Source organism: Vulpes vulpes, chromosome 13 (genome assembly GCF_048418805.1).
Source record: "Vulpes vulpes isolate BD-2025 chromosome 13, VulVul3, whole genome shotgun sequence".
NCBI lineage: Eukaryota > Metazoa > Chordata > Mammalia > Carnivora > Canidae > Vulpes > Vulpes vulpes.
In genome coordinates, this window is record NC_132792.1 from 66514255 (window position 1) to 66528513 (window position 14259).

At 37.6% G+C, this 14259-nt stretch overlaps 1 protein-coding gene across 2 annotated transcripts in view; it reads right to left on the reverse strand.

The window, feature by feature from the left end:
* NKAIN3 (sodium/potassium transporting ATPase interacting 3) overlaps nt 1-14259 on the reverse strand; it is a 606663-nt gene that overhangs the window by 292479 nt on the left and 299925 nt on the right. The gene's annotated exons all lie outside the window — the stretch shown is intronic.

Here is a 14259-nt window from a genome sequence, read left to right on the forward strand (position 1 = left end):
TTAGTATAACACACTTGGAAAAACAACCACAGCTTGAATGCTAGAACTGGTATGATTTTGGAAAGAAAAAACAAAACAAAACAAAACAAATCTTCTACACATCCCTGCCTTCGTAAGAAACATAAATTACCAAATCTATGTGGTTTCTTTGCTTTCATTAGTATATCATTGATAATAATGACTAACCACTTTTTCAACATGAAGCTTACTGACTTATTTAGCTCTGAGCTCATGGCTCCCATGTAAAACTAAGTTAAATAATTATTTTGAATCATATTTTATTGAGATCATATGCCTACGTGAAAATTCATCTTAGACTAGGCAAAATCCATTTTGAATGCAGAAGTAAAAGTTACGGGACTATTAAAATTTTAGATAGCTAAATTTTAGATAGCCAAAATTTTAGATATCTAAAATTTTAGATAGTTTATTATATTTGCATTATATACAATTACATTTTAATCAATTATACAATGTATTAAAATATACATTTAAATAATTTGTGTGTGACTGATGACATAGATGAATTTCATATAGTCCAGTGAGTGCCACTAATGTCATTATCATATAAAAATGATAATCATTGTATTCTATATCTAAAAATGTTATAGTTCCACCTGCTGTATTTGGACACCAGTTTTATGCATTCCAGGCATTTTTCTAGATTTACTTCGATAAAATAATAATTCTAATACAATGATCCAACGATTAGCTAAGTGGATGGCACTAGAAACCACAGGTTTGAAATGAAAATGGTACCCTAGGTATTTTTCTAGTTATGTGGCAGGTGTATGCTTGAATAGCTTTAATTTCCTTGGACATAAAGAAATGTCCTCCATCCAGAAAGCTGAATTTACCTTGGTTAAAATTCACCTTCAGCAAGCTGTGGAGGAGAAGAGAAACGAGCAAATGCCTAAAGACAACCACACCAGAACCACATTCATTTCATGGGCATTTCCTGATCATCAAGCGATCTGTCACCATCCTCTGCTTGCACAAATGAGAGGATGCACAGAAATGGCTACAACACAACATAATCAGAACAAGGTAAGAAGCAGCACCATGTTTTCAATCCCCTGTTTGTCTGTTTGTGACTCTAATTAGTTCCCAGGAACCATCCCCTGAAAATGCGGCATTTTATTTATTGGCCCATCAGCGATGTAAATATGCAGTTTTTTTTTTTTTTATGTCCAAACAGGATGGATGTCTTCAGATAAAAAAGAAACCCTGAAGAGCAGCTGCAGGCAATTTATTCTGAAAAGCAACCCTATTTTAAAGCTGTCGCGCATCACAAAAACCTTTAAAGGGAACTTTTCAAACAGAGAAAAATCCATTTTCTTTTCTGTCAGAACATGCATGGATAGCATTCTCTTTTATGATATTAAAGAAAACACACATAATGAAAGAGAAGCTGAATTAACACCACTTATTAGAAAATCGGCATTCTTTCTTGGAGACATTATATCTATTAAATTTATTCTCTGATAACTTACTTAAAAATGGATTCATGGTGGCTTGATATAAGAGCCAAATGAAAGGTCACAAGCAATCTAAACAGGGAGGGGATCATATCAAAGATTAAAAGAGAGGCAGCTGTAACAACTATACAAACCATGAAAAGTAGGTTTCAGTAGTCGACCCTGAACAACACAGGTTTGAACTGCACAGGTTCTTATATGAGAATTTTTTTACAGTAGGGTACTGTAAGTGTATTTTCTCTTACTATTTTCTTAATAACATTTTCTTTTCTCTAGCTTACTTTATTGTAAGAATACAATATATAATATATAAAACATAAAATATGTATTGACTGACTATGTTATTGGAAGGCTTCCAGTCAACAAACGGTAGGCAATTGGAAGTTAAATTTTGGGGGAGTCAGAAGTTATATTTGGATTTTCACCTGTGTGTGTGGGGTGGTGTTCCTAACCCCCATGTTGTTCAAGGGTCAGCTGTGTTGTGTTTTAAAAAGTCAAATAACAACCAAAAGCTCTTCAGAAATAGACAAAATACTATTGCATTTTTAACTTAATTATTTGATCTAATGTCCATGTTAATTTATTTTGTCATTTAGTTTATAGGCAAATATCTTCTCTCTAAATGTCATAATCTCTAGAGACATCACTTAGTGCCTTAGAGCTTGACATTAACAATAATGACCCACAGCCACCAAATGAAGTTAAGTGAGATCCAGGTTGCTTGGTTAACACAGAGAGTATTAATTTATTTTAGAAATATATCTGTCAACATGGTTCTCATCAATGGAGCAGGCCTGGGAGTGCAGATTGGGTGCATCTCTTCCAAATCCATGGTCAGTGACCTCAAGTAGGGAACTTGACATCAACATTATGGGAATATGTACAACATGGACATTGGGAAATCCTAAAAATCAGGGTTTTGTTTCCTATGAGAATGTATTGTTAAACGTTACCTGTGTACCACCAATTACAGTACCTAGAAAACTAGTTCTGATTCAGAAAGGCGATAAAAGGAAGTGATCAAATGTGCAATGTAGCATGAACATAAAGCACCCAGCTCTGATGAGCACAGAAGATGGAGGGCTCAGAGAGGGTGATGACAGGGATGCCATAGCAAAGAAGAGAATGACCGAAATGTCTGAAGAATTTGAGGTTTAAATTAAAGTAGAGAATTCAAGAAAATATAAAGGCAACAAGACATTCCAGAGAAAGCAAAAACCAATCTGTCACCAGTGTAAAACAGGAAGCAGTGATCTAAAGAACAATGGAATCATTTCTAAGTGAAAAGTAAATAAAGTAGGTAAGATTCCGGAAGCTATAAGAATATGATGAAAAAGGATATATTTCTTTTCCTAATAAGATAAAAATAAATGCAATCAGAATCTTAATAAAATGGAAGGAAAGGAAGAACAGAAGGAAAGAAGGAAAGGAGGAAGGGAGGGAGGAAGAGAGAGAGAGAGAGAGAGAGAGAGGAAGGGAGAGAGGGAAAAAGACCAAACCAATGATGTAAGGAAAGCATAGTTCAAAGATACCAAGCAGATTAGAATGGAGAATTATTTTGAATGTAAATATGAAGAAGCCATTGAAACATTCTCCTTGAGTGGCAGAGGGATGGGACTATTGGAACTATAGGAGAGAAATGGCTCATACTTGGAGCTGCATGAAAAATACTCCATACTCATTATAATGTAAATTGCTGCTTACTGGATTGTAGCTTTCAGAATCAAATTGTAGAAAGTCTGAAAGTCTTAATTATGGTTATGGAATGAACTGTAAGTGCAATCTGACCATATAAAGTGTAATCTGACCATAAATATATATGACCGTATATATTTAACAAAAGTTGGGAAAGGCTTAATATTCTGTATGTATGGCAACGGGAATGGAGTGTGCTTCAAAATTCTTTCTGAAGGGTCAGGTATTTCCTTTGACCAGGCTCCTAGGTGGGAATATTCCCTATAAATCTACAAATCATTAACTGCAACCCACACTAACCACACACACCAATAGCTCAAGAAACATTTCTGTTTCCTTATTCTATGCCCACACAAATAGGAGTACCTTTTTTCTTTTTTTAAAGATTTTTACTTATTTATTTGAGAGACAGAGTGAGCGAGTGAGCAAGAGAGAGCACACATGAGTAGGGGGCAGCAGGAGGGGGAGAAGCAGGCTCCCCTGCTAAGTAGGGAGCCTGGCATAGGGCTTGATCCCAGGATCATGGGATCAAGGGATCCCATGGGATCATGACCTGAGCCAAAGGCAGATGCTCAATTGACTGAGCCACCGAGGTGCTCCCAAATATGAGCACCTTTAAAATACAATAGCTTTCTTATTGATCCATCTATTATGTTTAACGATTCACATAGTATTTTGCTTAATTACTCATAATTATTACTAATTGTGAATATTAATTTATACTTAATTAAAGAGCTATAAAAACGCCAGGTGACCAAACATTTCCATGGGCATTTACCTAGGCTGGGTCTACAGGATAAGCTTCTGGCCAAAGAAAACCTGGGTTAGAATGTTCATTCTTAAGCAGTAAGTACCCTTGGAGATTCAACTTCCCAATAAGAAAAGTGAGCTGGCTTTTGCTCTCATTCCCCTTGGACTTTTCCCCAGCTCACTGGAGGCAAGCACAATAAAAAAGATCAAAACAGGGTTTTTCCTGTTAGCAGAATCATAAGGAAACATTTGATCAAACCATAGTTTCACAAAAGACTGTGAAATTAAAGCATATTGTATGACTGATAGTCTCATCTGTATAACTTCTAGCCTAGGGATTCATGCAGTCAGTATTTTATTACCATGAAGGATCAAATCTTTCCTTAAAGTGGGAATTTAAAAGCTCTAATTAATATTCCTATTAGCTAAATTGATATATCTCAGGCCATTTTAAGTAAGTTTTGAGTTACCAGAGTAGGTTTATGTCTAGGAAGTCCATGTAGCCCTCTACACCACCATCATCCTTGCTTCCTTTGCTCTAAAATTTCATAGCTACTCAACTCCCAGAGGACTTTTCATGCTTGGAGGTGATAATGTCCAACTTGTATCCTCATAGACCTGTCCTAGGCCAAATTATGGTCTTATATTTCAAAGTATACTTTGTGACTATTTTTTCATGTCTCTAAAAAAAGGATCAATAGCATTTATGTCATGATTCTGTTTCATAGAGACATGTCACAAAGACTTCTAACAACCTGGAGCTTTACCACCATGCTAAAGCAGTTGCTATTCCAGAGAAGCTTCTATGTGTTTGTAGACAGGTAACCAAGACTTAGGAGGTACACAAACTTCAGTGGATCCAAGAATTCTAGATATGACCTTTATATCCAATAAAGACAGTAATAATGTCAAGGGCTTCACAATTTCTGCATAGTTTTATGTTATCTTTGGGAGGGGTAGATGGCAAAGATTATTCCACTGAATCCAGAAACCAATGATTTAATGAAATGAATAATGCCAAATCAAGCTTAATATATCACCTCCTTTTTCTGTTGCTTGATTTTGTAGTACCCTTTCCAGTGGCTGAATGGCCAGTAGTATTTATGTAGCCAGATGTCTTGGAACCATAAATGCTAGGAGTATTCTCCTTAATACCAGGTGTGATTGTCTAAGTTGTTCCTTGAACTAACTTTACTAGGACTCCTCACAAACTGTCTTGCACCAATCAGAACGTTTCTTTGCAGAAAAATTCATTGAAGTAGTATTAAATTTCAAAATTTGTGATGTGGGTATTAGGATCTTGATGTAAATAAATAAAGTTTTAAGTCTATAGAAGCATCTATAAAGCACAATAGAAAGAAAAGGAAAAATATTTCCAGTACATGTACTAGGATTCATATCATATATCCCAGTAACACCTTATTTGAAATGAAAATATTATTATAATATTATTATTTATTTTGGCCTAGATAAAATCACTTTCATGCCAATAATGAGGAAAGTTACTTGAGCTATGTGATATTTAATGATCAATAGTAATACTCAACATTTATGTTGCAGTTTTTCTTTTTCTTTTTTCAAAGATTTTATTTATTTATTCATGAGAGACACGGAGAGAGAAAGAGGCAGAGACACAGGCAGAGGGAGAAGGAGGCTCCATGCAGGGAGCCCGATGTGGGACTCAATCCGGGTCTCCAGAATGACGCCCTGGGCTGAAGGCGGCGCTAAACCACTGAGCCACCCAGGGATCCCCAGTAGCAGTTTTTCTTTTCAGGTCACTCGGTTAACCTAATTCAAGATACTCTGACATTTTCAAGAAGAATTAGCTGAAAGAGAATTTGTAGTAGTTGGTCTTTCTAGAGTCCAGAGTAAAAATCACATGATACCAGATCATATATGAAATGATTAATGAATGTAATGTGGAAAGATTGGAGAGACAAGCATAAAATAGTCTCAAAAATACTTTTAATTAATCCAGTCATTTAGAATGTCATTGGTGACTTCTTTTTGGTTCAGCTTTTTGAACCTAAAACCAATTATTTTTTTCTTTTGTGTTCATTCATTCATTTGTTCAACATGTACCACTTCACAATTTGCTAGGATGCAGGCTCTGAGGGTACAAAGATGAATGGTTGAATTCTTGGACTGGAGAAGCTAGTTCATATTCTAGTGGGGAAGAAAGACATAGATCAAAGAGTTATAATAAAATATATATACCGTGGTACAGCCATGTTCAAAGAGCTATAGGAACACAGAGAAAAGTGTTTTAACCTCTGCCTTGCAGGACCAGCATGTTTCAGACACCTTTACAAAAGAGGTGGCTATTGAGTATGGTTCCCAAAGAATGGTCAAAATTATTCATACAAACAGGAATGGGGCAATTAGATTAACAATGAAATTCAATTAAAGCACAATTAAAGGACAATAATTAAGGCAATCAATTAAATAATTAAACACTTCGTTAAATTAATTAAAGAACAACTAAATAAAAAGCAGCACAACATATCAAAGTGCCATAAAATGTCAATTTTAGTTCCACTCAATTTAAGTCAACTTTCAGGAATTTATCTTAGTTGGACAAGTCGAGGCAACATTACATAATGTAAGGTACAAAATTCTTGAAACAGACTGGCTGGTTTCAAATCTAAACTTTGTCACTGGGACACCTGGGTGGCTCAGCGGTTTAGCGCCTGTGGTCAGCCCAGGGTGTCATCCTGGAGTCCCAAGATCCAGTCCCATATCGGGCTCCCTGCATGGAGCCTGCTTCTCCCTCTGCCTGTGTCTCTGCCTCTCTCTCTCTTTGTCTCTCGTAAATAAATAAATAAAATCTTTAAAAAAAATGAAAACAAAAACAAAAACTCTGTCACTTATTAGCATGTGATCCTGGGCAATATACTTAAATTCTCTGTGTCATGGCTTCTCATCTGTAAAATGATAATCTATTTCCTCATGTTGTTTTGTAGACTAAGACACTTAAATCTGTGCCTGTAGTACACATATACACACATATATTACACACATATATTTTTTTAAGATTTTATGTATTTATTCATGAGAGACACACAGAGAGAGAGAAGCAGAGGGAGAAGCAGGCTCCATGCAAGGAGCCCAATGTGGGACCTGACCCCAGGTCTCCAGGATCACGCCCTGGGTGGAAGGCAGGTGCTAAACCGTTGAGCCACCCATGGATCCCCTGCACAGCATTTTCATTTATGCTCCTTGCCAGACCCCTCTGGCATTTGAGTTTGCATCCTGCTCTGGATCCCATCCTATAACTAGCTATTATTTGCATAGCATAGCTTAAGTTTCTAAATTTAACATAAGGCACTGAAGAAAAAAAAAAGAGGGTTTGAACTCAGACATCTCTTGGTTTAAACCCTGATTTGGCTATCCTAATGGCTGTATTATCTTGGGCAGGTTACTTCCCGCCTCTGACCCTCAGTGTCCACATCTGTGAAATGAGGATCAAAATGTGTGTGTGTGTGTGTGTGTGTGTGTGTGTCTGTGTGTTTGTGTAATGAGGGAAGACAGAAAACTAAGTGTCCAATATTATGAGATATTAAAAGTATATGTTGAGAAAGTAAACCACTACATATCCATACAAAACAATGTAGATCAGTATGTATTAATTTAAAAATTGATCATAATATATTATGTAGGACAAAATCATGTGTACAAATAATGACACTCTACTTGATAACAAGAAACACATCTAGTCATTCAATCAACATATAGTTTGAGACCCTACCAAGTGTATGAAATGCTTGTATAGCTATCCATGTAAATGTGTGCATAGACACATACAATATTAAATTCGCCTGTCTAAATTGTAACTGAATAGTAGAATCCTGGTTGTTTAAACATTATTGCTATTCCAGTTTTTCTAAAAATTTTACTCAACAAAATGAATTACTTAAGAAAAAGATTTGTGCTTTCTCCTTCTATCGCTTTCTCCCACTCACTCTCTCTCTTCCCTTCTCATTCTGTGTGTGAGTGTTCTTTTACCTTAATCCTATGAAATACATTTTACATCTTCTACAGCATACATACTGAAACAAAACATCAAGATGCAATGTTTAATCTTAGGCCTGCCATAGTCTGGTCTATTTTCCTGCATTTCATTAGTGGTGCAAGTCTAGACCAACTAAATTGATTTCCACCCTACCAGTTGGTCGAGAATTGTAGTTTGTTAAACACTGGTGTGGCACACGTGCTGTGGAAGGTGCCTCATCAAAGGAGGATGAAGAGCAAGGTGTGCCTGGCTAAAGAGTTTGTGATTTACCTGGTTAAGTGTTCCAAAGTCATTAAAGGTTTTTTATCTCAGGCATAAAAGAGTTTCATGAACAGTATTACACTTTAGAAAATCCCGCCATCAGAGGTTTGGAAGTGTTTTTCTCCTGTTTTGTAACAGGAATAGGGAGGTACTGGGAGTAAGGATAAGACTTGGATTGAAGGTAGGGCATATGGTGGAAGCTATTGCAACTTTCACATGAGAGACGATGGAACCCTGAACTAAGAAGTAAGATGAGGGCAGTCAGAACAGAGACTGTGGAAATGTTCAAAAATGATAATTTAATGGCCACTTATATGTGAGAGGTGATGGACAATCCAGGTCACCTTGGCTTACATCTTTCCTTTGAATAAAGAAAGCTGACTGGGTGGACAGTTACAATCATTGAAAGTGAGGAGGAAAAATTATAGGTTTTGAAGCTGATGTGTTTGAATTCATTACAGATCTTACACAGCATCAGATTACATATTCCAATTGTGGGCTTTCCCTCTCTCTTCTTTTTTTTCAAATATATATTACAACCTGGTGTGGATGGTCCACCTGTACATTGTGCATAATACTCAAAGCAAGGGACTTTGAACTCTGCCACTGAACTCAATCCAGGTATGAAGCCCCCCATGCTCTGTCAGTATGTACATAAAAAGTCAATATAGGTTAAGCCAAATATAATTTGAATAATAGTTAAGTACTGGGGGAAAAAAACCTGCTCTAAGGAAACTAAAGCCTACTAAAAATAACTTCTGGGTTACCTACTACTAGGGGTTATTTTAAACGCTACTCTTCTTATATCAACCCAGTTAGCTTAATTAAATATACACAATTTCAAGCTTTGGGGTTGAATTATAAGAAATGAGCTTCTTATAATCAAGTAAACTTTTAGAATCCTTTGGCAGAAAACATTTTAATAAAGATTCTTACATTTACCAATAGGTTCTTGTCCAGAGAGTGGTTTTCATACTTGTTTCCTAGCGCCACAGACACTGATACAGATATAAGACAAACCCAAGCCATAAAGAAACTAGAGGGAGGATACTCTCCTTTCTTCTTTCACATTAAGTCAGTAATACTCTGAGTAAGAATTCCACAGAAAATTAGGCAGAAGGGAGTAATCTGTTGGTATTTGTTCAAGGATGTCTCTTGATCTCTTCATCATTTAATTCAGCTTCTAAGTATCCTTTCCCTGCCAGAAATTATCCCACAGCCTAACTCCTCCAACTTTGCCATGCAGAAGTCGACCTTAAAAAATGCAGTTCCAGTCCATGAATAGCTCAAGCCAGGAATAAGCAACTATTTTAGCAAAAGCCCAAAGTGTCAATTTGTTACAGAACAGTGATTGAAGATTGAATTTCAATCCTCCAGTGGAGTCATAATGGATCCAAGAACACTAAAGTTGAACCCCTAGGCTGGGTGACCTATACAATCCCACAAACAGCTGGCAGGAACATGCCTGCCGTGGCATTTAAGACTCCCATGGAGGTTTTACTTAAATGGCAACCCAGCATGAGAAGACGGAAGAGAGGGTTATGAGCCAAAAGTTTCTTTAAGGGCCTTTTCACATTTTTATTTGTAGTAGAGACCACCTGCAAGAATGCCTTCTTTAAAGAATTCCTTTAAAGTACACATTTTCAGCAAGGAGTAGATTTTTCACTTGGGAATGAAATGAAATGTTTCTTCTTCAGAAAATAATACAGAGAAAAACGTGAACATGTCAAAGCATTTATGTTATCAAGATGGTATTCTTATTTGAAAATGAGAGTGTACATTTAACATTTAAGTAAGACACAGTTGATGGTATTAACCTACTTTAACACCATCAACCGTTTCTTCTTCCTATGATCCTCTGCCTTTCTCTTGCTATCCTGAATGCACTACATAGCAGCTGCTTGAGTATCCTATTGCTGTCCATATTCTGGGAAGGCTCCTGGTACTGCTGCAAACTGCTGACAGTAGAACATATCTGTGGTAGTAAAACAGTGAAAACTTCAGACAACATTTGAGGTGTTTCTGATGTACACTTGCATTTTATCTTCTTCTTCACCACTATCACTGACCAAGAGTTATGACCTAATTTGGTGAAATGGTCTTCAGTAACTCGATATAGGTGTCTTTCATCTTCAAAGGCTCAGGGGACAAACTGATGTAACCACTTTTTAGCCATGCTCATACTGTGGGACATTAAAAATGTTCTCAAAGCTTGGTCAGCCGGTTAGCACCCTGTGTTTTAGATTGTAAGTGTACAAACAGACTGGATAAAACAGAACCTTTCCTATGCTCTGTCTTCTGGGCCCTGTATTAGTGACCGGTTGAATGAGTGTTAATTTTATGAGCTCTGATGCAGCTGTGCTGATCATACAGAGATTCACTTTCAACACCTTCAGCTTTTTTCTCAGCCCCACTCACTCCTTTGCTTCTACTGAGGATCCATATTTGTAAATTTCTTTGTAGGGATTATGCTTTTCCCCACAACTTATGTACAATTAATGTAATTACTGTTCCATACTGAGCCTTAACATGTTAATATTACAGAACATAGTTGTGATGCTTTGACCTATATTTCAAAAAGCATTACATTTTAAGATGAAAGAAGGACTGTTGCTTTTACAAATCTCTTTCCTTCTCTGATAAGGTTAGGAGAAGAAGAGGGAGCTCCTATTTGCCCATCACGTACTGTGTGGGAGGTATTATATTTAGTATCGTATAGCCTATAATGTACCTTACAATGACGGTATTTTTGCTTTCATTTTACACAGATTTAAAGGGAAACAAATACACTTGAGAATCAACGTGAGAACCTAGCTCAGTCAGGTTCCAGAAACCAGATGTTTTTATACCATAGCATGGCCTTGCCCTGAAGGTTGACATTAACTCCTACAAGGCTTAAATATTTTATCAAAGATATATACACAGGGCAGCCTGGGTGGCTCAGTGGTTTAGCGCCGCCTTCAGCCCAGGGCGTGATCCTGGAGTCCCAGGATCAAGTCCCAGGTCAGGCTCCCTGCATGGAGCCTGCTTCTCCCTCTGCCTGTGTCTCTCATAAATAAATAAATAAATAAATAAATAAATAAATAAATAAATAAATAATAAATAAATAAATAAAATCTTTTAAAAAAAGATATATATACAGCTAATAAAGTTTACAGACATCTTCTCATTCATGACTGCTTCATGGTTTTTTCTGATCTGTGGTAGCAAGGTTGTAAGAATAAATTCAATAATTTCTAGAAAATAATTCAACAAAGCGGGTAAGATTTTCTCCTCCAGGTTGATGGAGTAGGCATACTTTTCTGTGTTATTCTGCTAAGTACATCTACTGAAACCTCAGACATCACATTTTAAACAAACATGACTCTGAAAGGTGGAGACAAGAGGGTAGGTAGAGCAGTTAACAACCTGACGAATGATAAGATAGATGGTGATTTCCCCTGGTTTTCTTGTTGCTGCCTAGACTCCAGACTTGGAACTATAAAACTGGTAACTCAGAAGTACCAGTGGGTGCAGACAACCAAGTTCTTCAAAATTTGTTCTCTCTAGCCCAAGGACCAGGAAAAGGGCAGTGCTAGCTCAGTAAGAGAGAAAACTTTAGGCAATAACAAGTCTACTCCACTCAAACACCACACACACTAAAAGTGCAGTCATTCTGTTACTGATGCCAGGAAGGGTGAGTGAGGGCCCTATAATGCTGCCTTAGGGAAAATTTAATAAGACAAGGGTGGTGTCAGAAGTCCAGATAGGAAGTTGAGACTTTCATCCCTGCCAGCCAATAATGAGTCCTCTCCACCCTGGTGATAGTGGTGACCACATGGGGAGCTGAAACTTCCACTCTTACCTGACAGTGAGGAGGCATCTCTCCCTTTGAAAACTAGTGGAGAGTTAGGGCTTTCATGAATGTCCAGAGGTAATGAGGCTGTTCCCATCATGGTGCCAGTGGAGATGAAACTCCCACTCACACCTAGCAGTAAAGAGATATCAGTGGGGTCTGAAAGGAAAATCTGTATTTCCACCTCCACCTGGAGGTTGCACCACACTCTTCTCTTGCAGGAGCAGTGTCGCAAAAAGGACAGTTAAAGCAGAATGTTTGTTTGTTTATTTATTTATTTATTTATTTATTTATTTATTATTGGAGTTCATTTGCCAACATATAGCATAACACTCAGTGCTCATCCCATCAACTGCCCCCCTCAGTGCCCATCACCCAGTCACCCCCACCCCCGCCCACCTCCTTTTCCACCACCCCTTGTTCATTTCCCAGAGTAGGAATCTCTCATGTTCTGTCTCTCTCTCTTTGATATTTCCCACTCATTTTTTCTCCTTTCCCCTTTATTCCCTTTCACTATTTTTAATATTCCCCAAATGAACGAGACCATATAATGTTTGTCCTTCTCCGATTGACTTATTTTACTCAGCATAATACCCTCCAGTTCCATCCACGTTGAAGTAAATGGTGGGTATTTGTCATTTCTAATGGCTGAGTAATATTCCATTGTATACATAAACCACATCTTCTTTATCCATTCATCTTTTGACGGACACCGAGGCTCCTTCCACAGTTTGGCTATTGTGGACATTGCTGCTATAAACATCGGGGTGCAGGTGACCCGGCGTTTCACTGCATCTGTATCTTTGGGGTAAATCCCCAGCAGTGCAATTGCTGGGTCGTAAGGGAGATCTATTTTTACCTCTTTGAGGCACCTCCACACAGTTTTCCAGAGTGGCTGCACCAGTTCACATTCCCACCAACAGTGTAAGAGGGTTCCCTTTTCTCTGCATCCTCTCCAACATTTGTGGTTTCCTGCCTTGCTAATTTTCCCCATTCTCACTGGTGTGAGGTGGGATCTCATTGTGGTTTTGATTTGTATTTCCCTGATGGCAAGTGATGCAGAGCATTTTCTCATGTGCATGTTGGCCATGTCTATGTCTTCCTCTGTGAGATTTCTGTTCATGTCTTTTGCCCATTTCATGACTGGATTGTTGGTTTCTTTGCTGTTGAGTTTAGATCTTGGATACTAGTCCTTTATCTGATAGGTCATTTGCAAATATCTTCTCCCATTCTGTAGGTTGTTTTTTAGTTTTGTTGACTGTATCCTTTGCTGTGCAAAAGCTTCTTATATTGATGAAATCCCAATAATTCATTTTTGCTTTTGTTTCTCTTGCCTTCATGGATGTATCTTGCAAGAAGTTACTGTGGCCAAGTTCAAAAACGGTGTTGCCTGTGTTCTCCTCTAGGATTTTGATGGAATCTTGTCTCACATTTAGATCTTTCATCCATTTTGAGTTTATCTTTGTGTATGGTATAAGAGAATGGTCCAGTTTCATTCTCTGCATGTGGCTGTCCAATTTTCCCAGCACCATTTATTGAAGAGACTGTCTTTTTTCCAATGGGTAGCCTTTCCTCCTTTGTCAAATATTAGTTGACCATAAAGTTGAGGGTCCACTTCCGAATTCTCTATTCTGTTCCATTGATCTATGTGTCTGTTTTTGTGCCAGTACCACACTGTCTTGATGACCACAGCTTTGTGGTACAACCTGAAATCTGGCATTGTGATGCCCCCAGGTATGGTTTTATTTTTCAATTTTCCCCTGGCTTTTCGGGGTCTTTTCTGATTCCACACAAATCTTAAGATGATTTGTTCCAACTCTCTGAAGAAAGTCCGTGGTATTTTGATAGGGATTGCATTAAGTGTGTAAATTTCCCTGGGTAGCACTGACATTTTCACAATATTAATTCTTCCAAACCATGAGCATGGAATATTTTTCCATCTCTTTGTGTCTTCCTCAATTTCTTTCAGAAGCATTCTGTAGTTTTTAGGGTATAGATCCTTTACCTCTTTGGTTAAGTTTATTCCTAGGTATCTTATGCTTTTGGGGACAACTGTAAATGGGATTGACTCCTTAATTTCTCTTTCTTCAGTCTCATTGTTAGTGTATAGAAATGCCACTAACTTCTGGGCATTGATTTTGTATCCTGCCACACTGCCAAATTGCTGTATGAGTTCTAGCAATCTTGGGGTGGAGTCTTTTGGGTTTCCTATGTACAGTATCATCTCA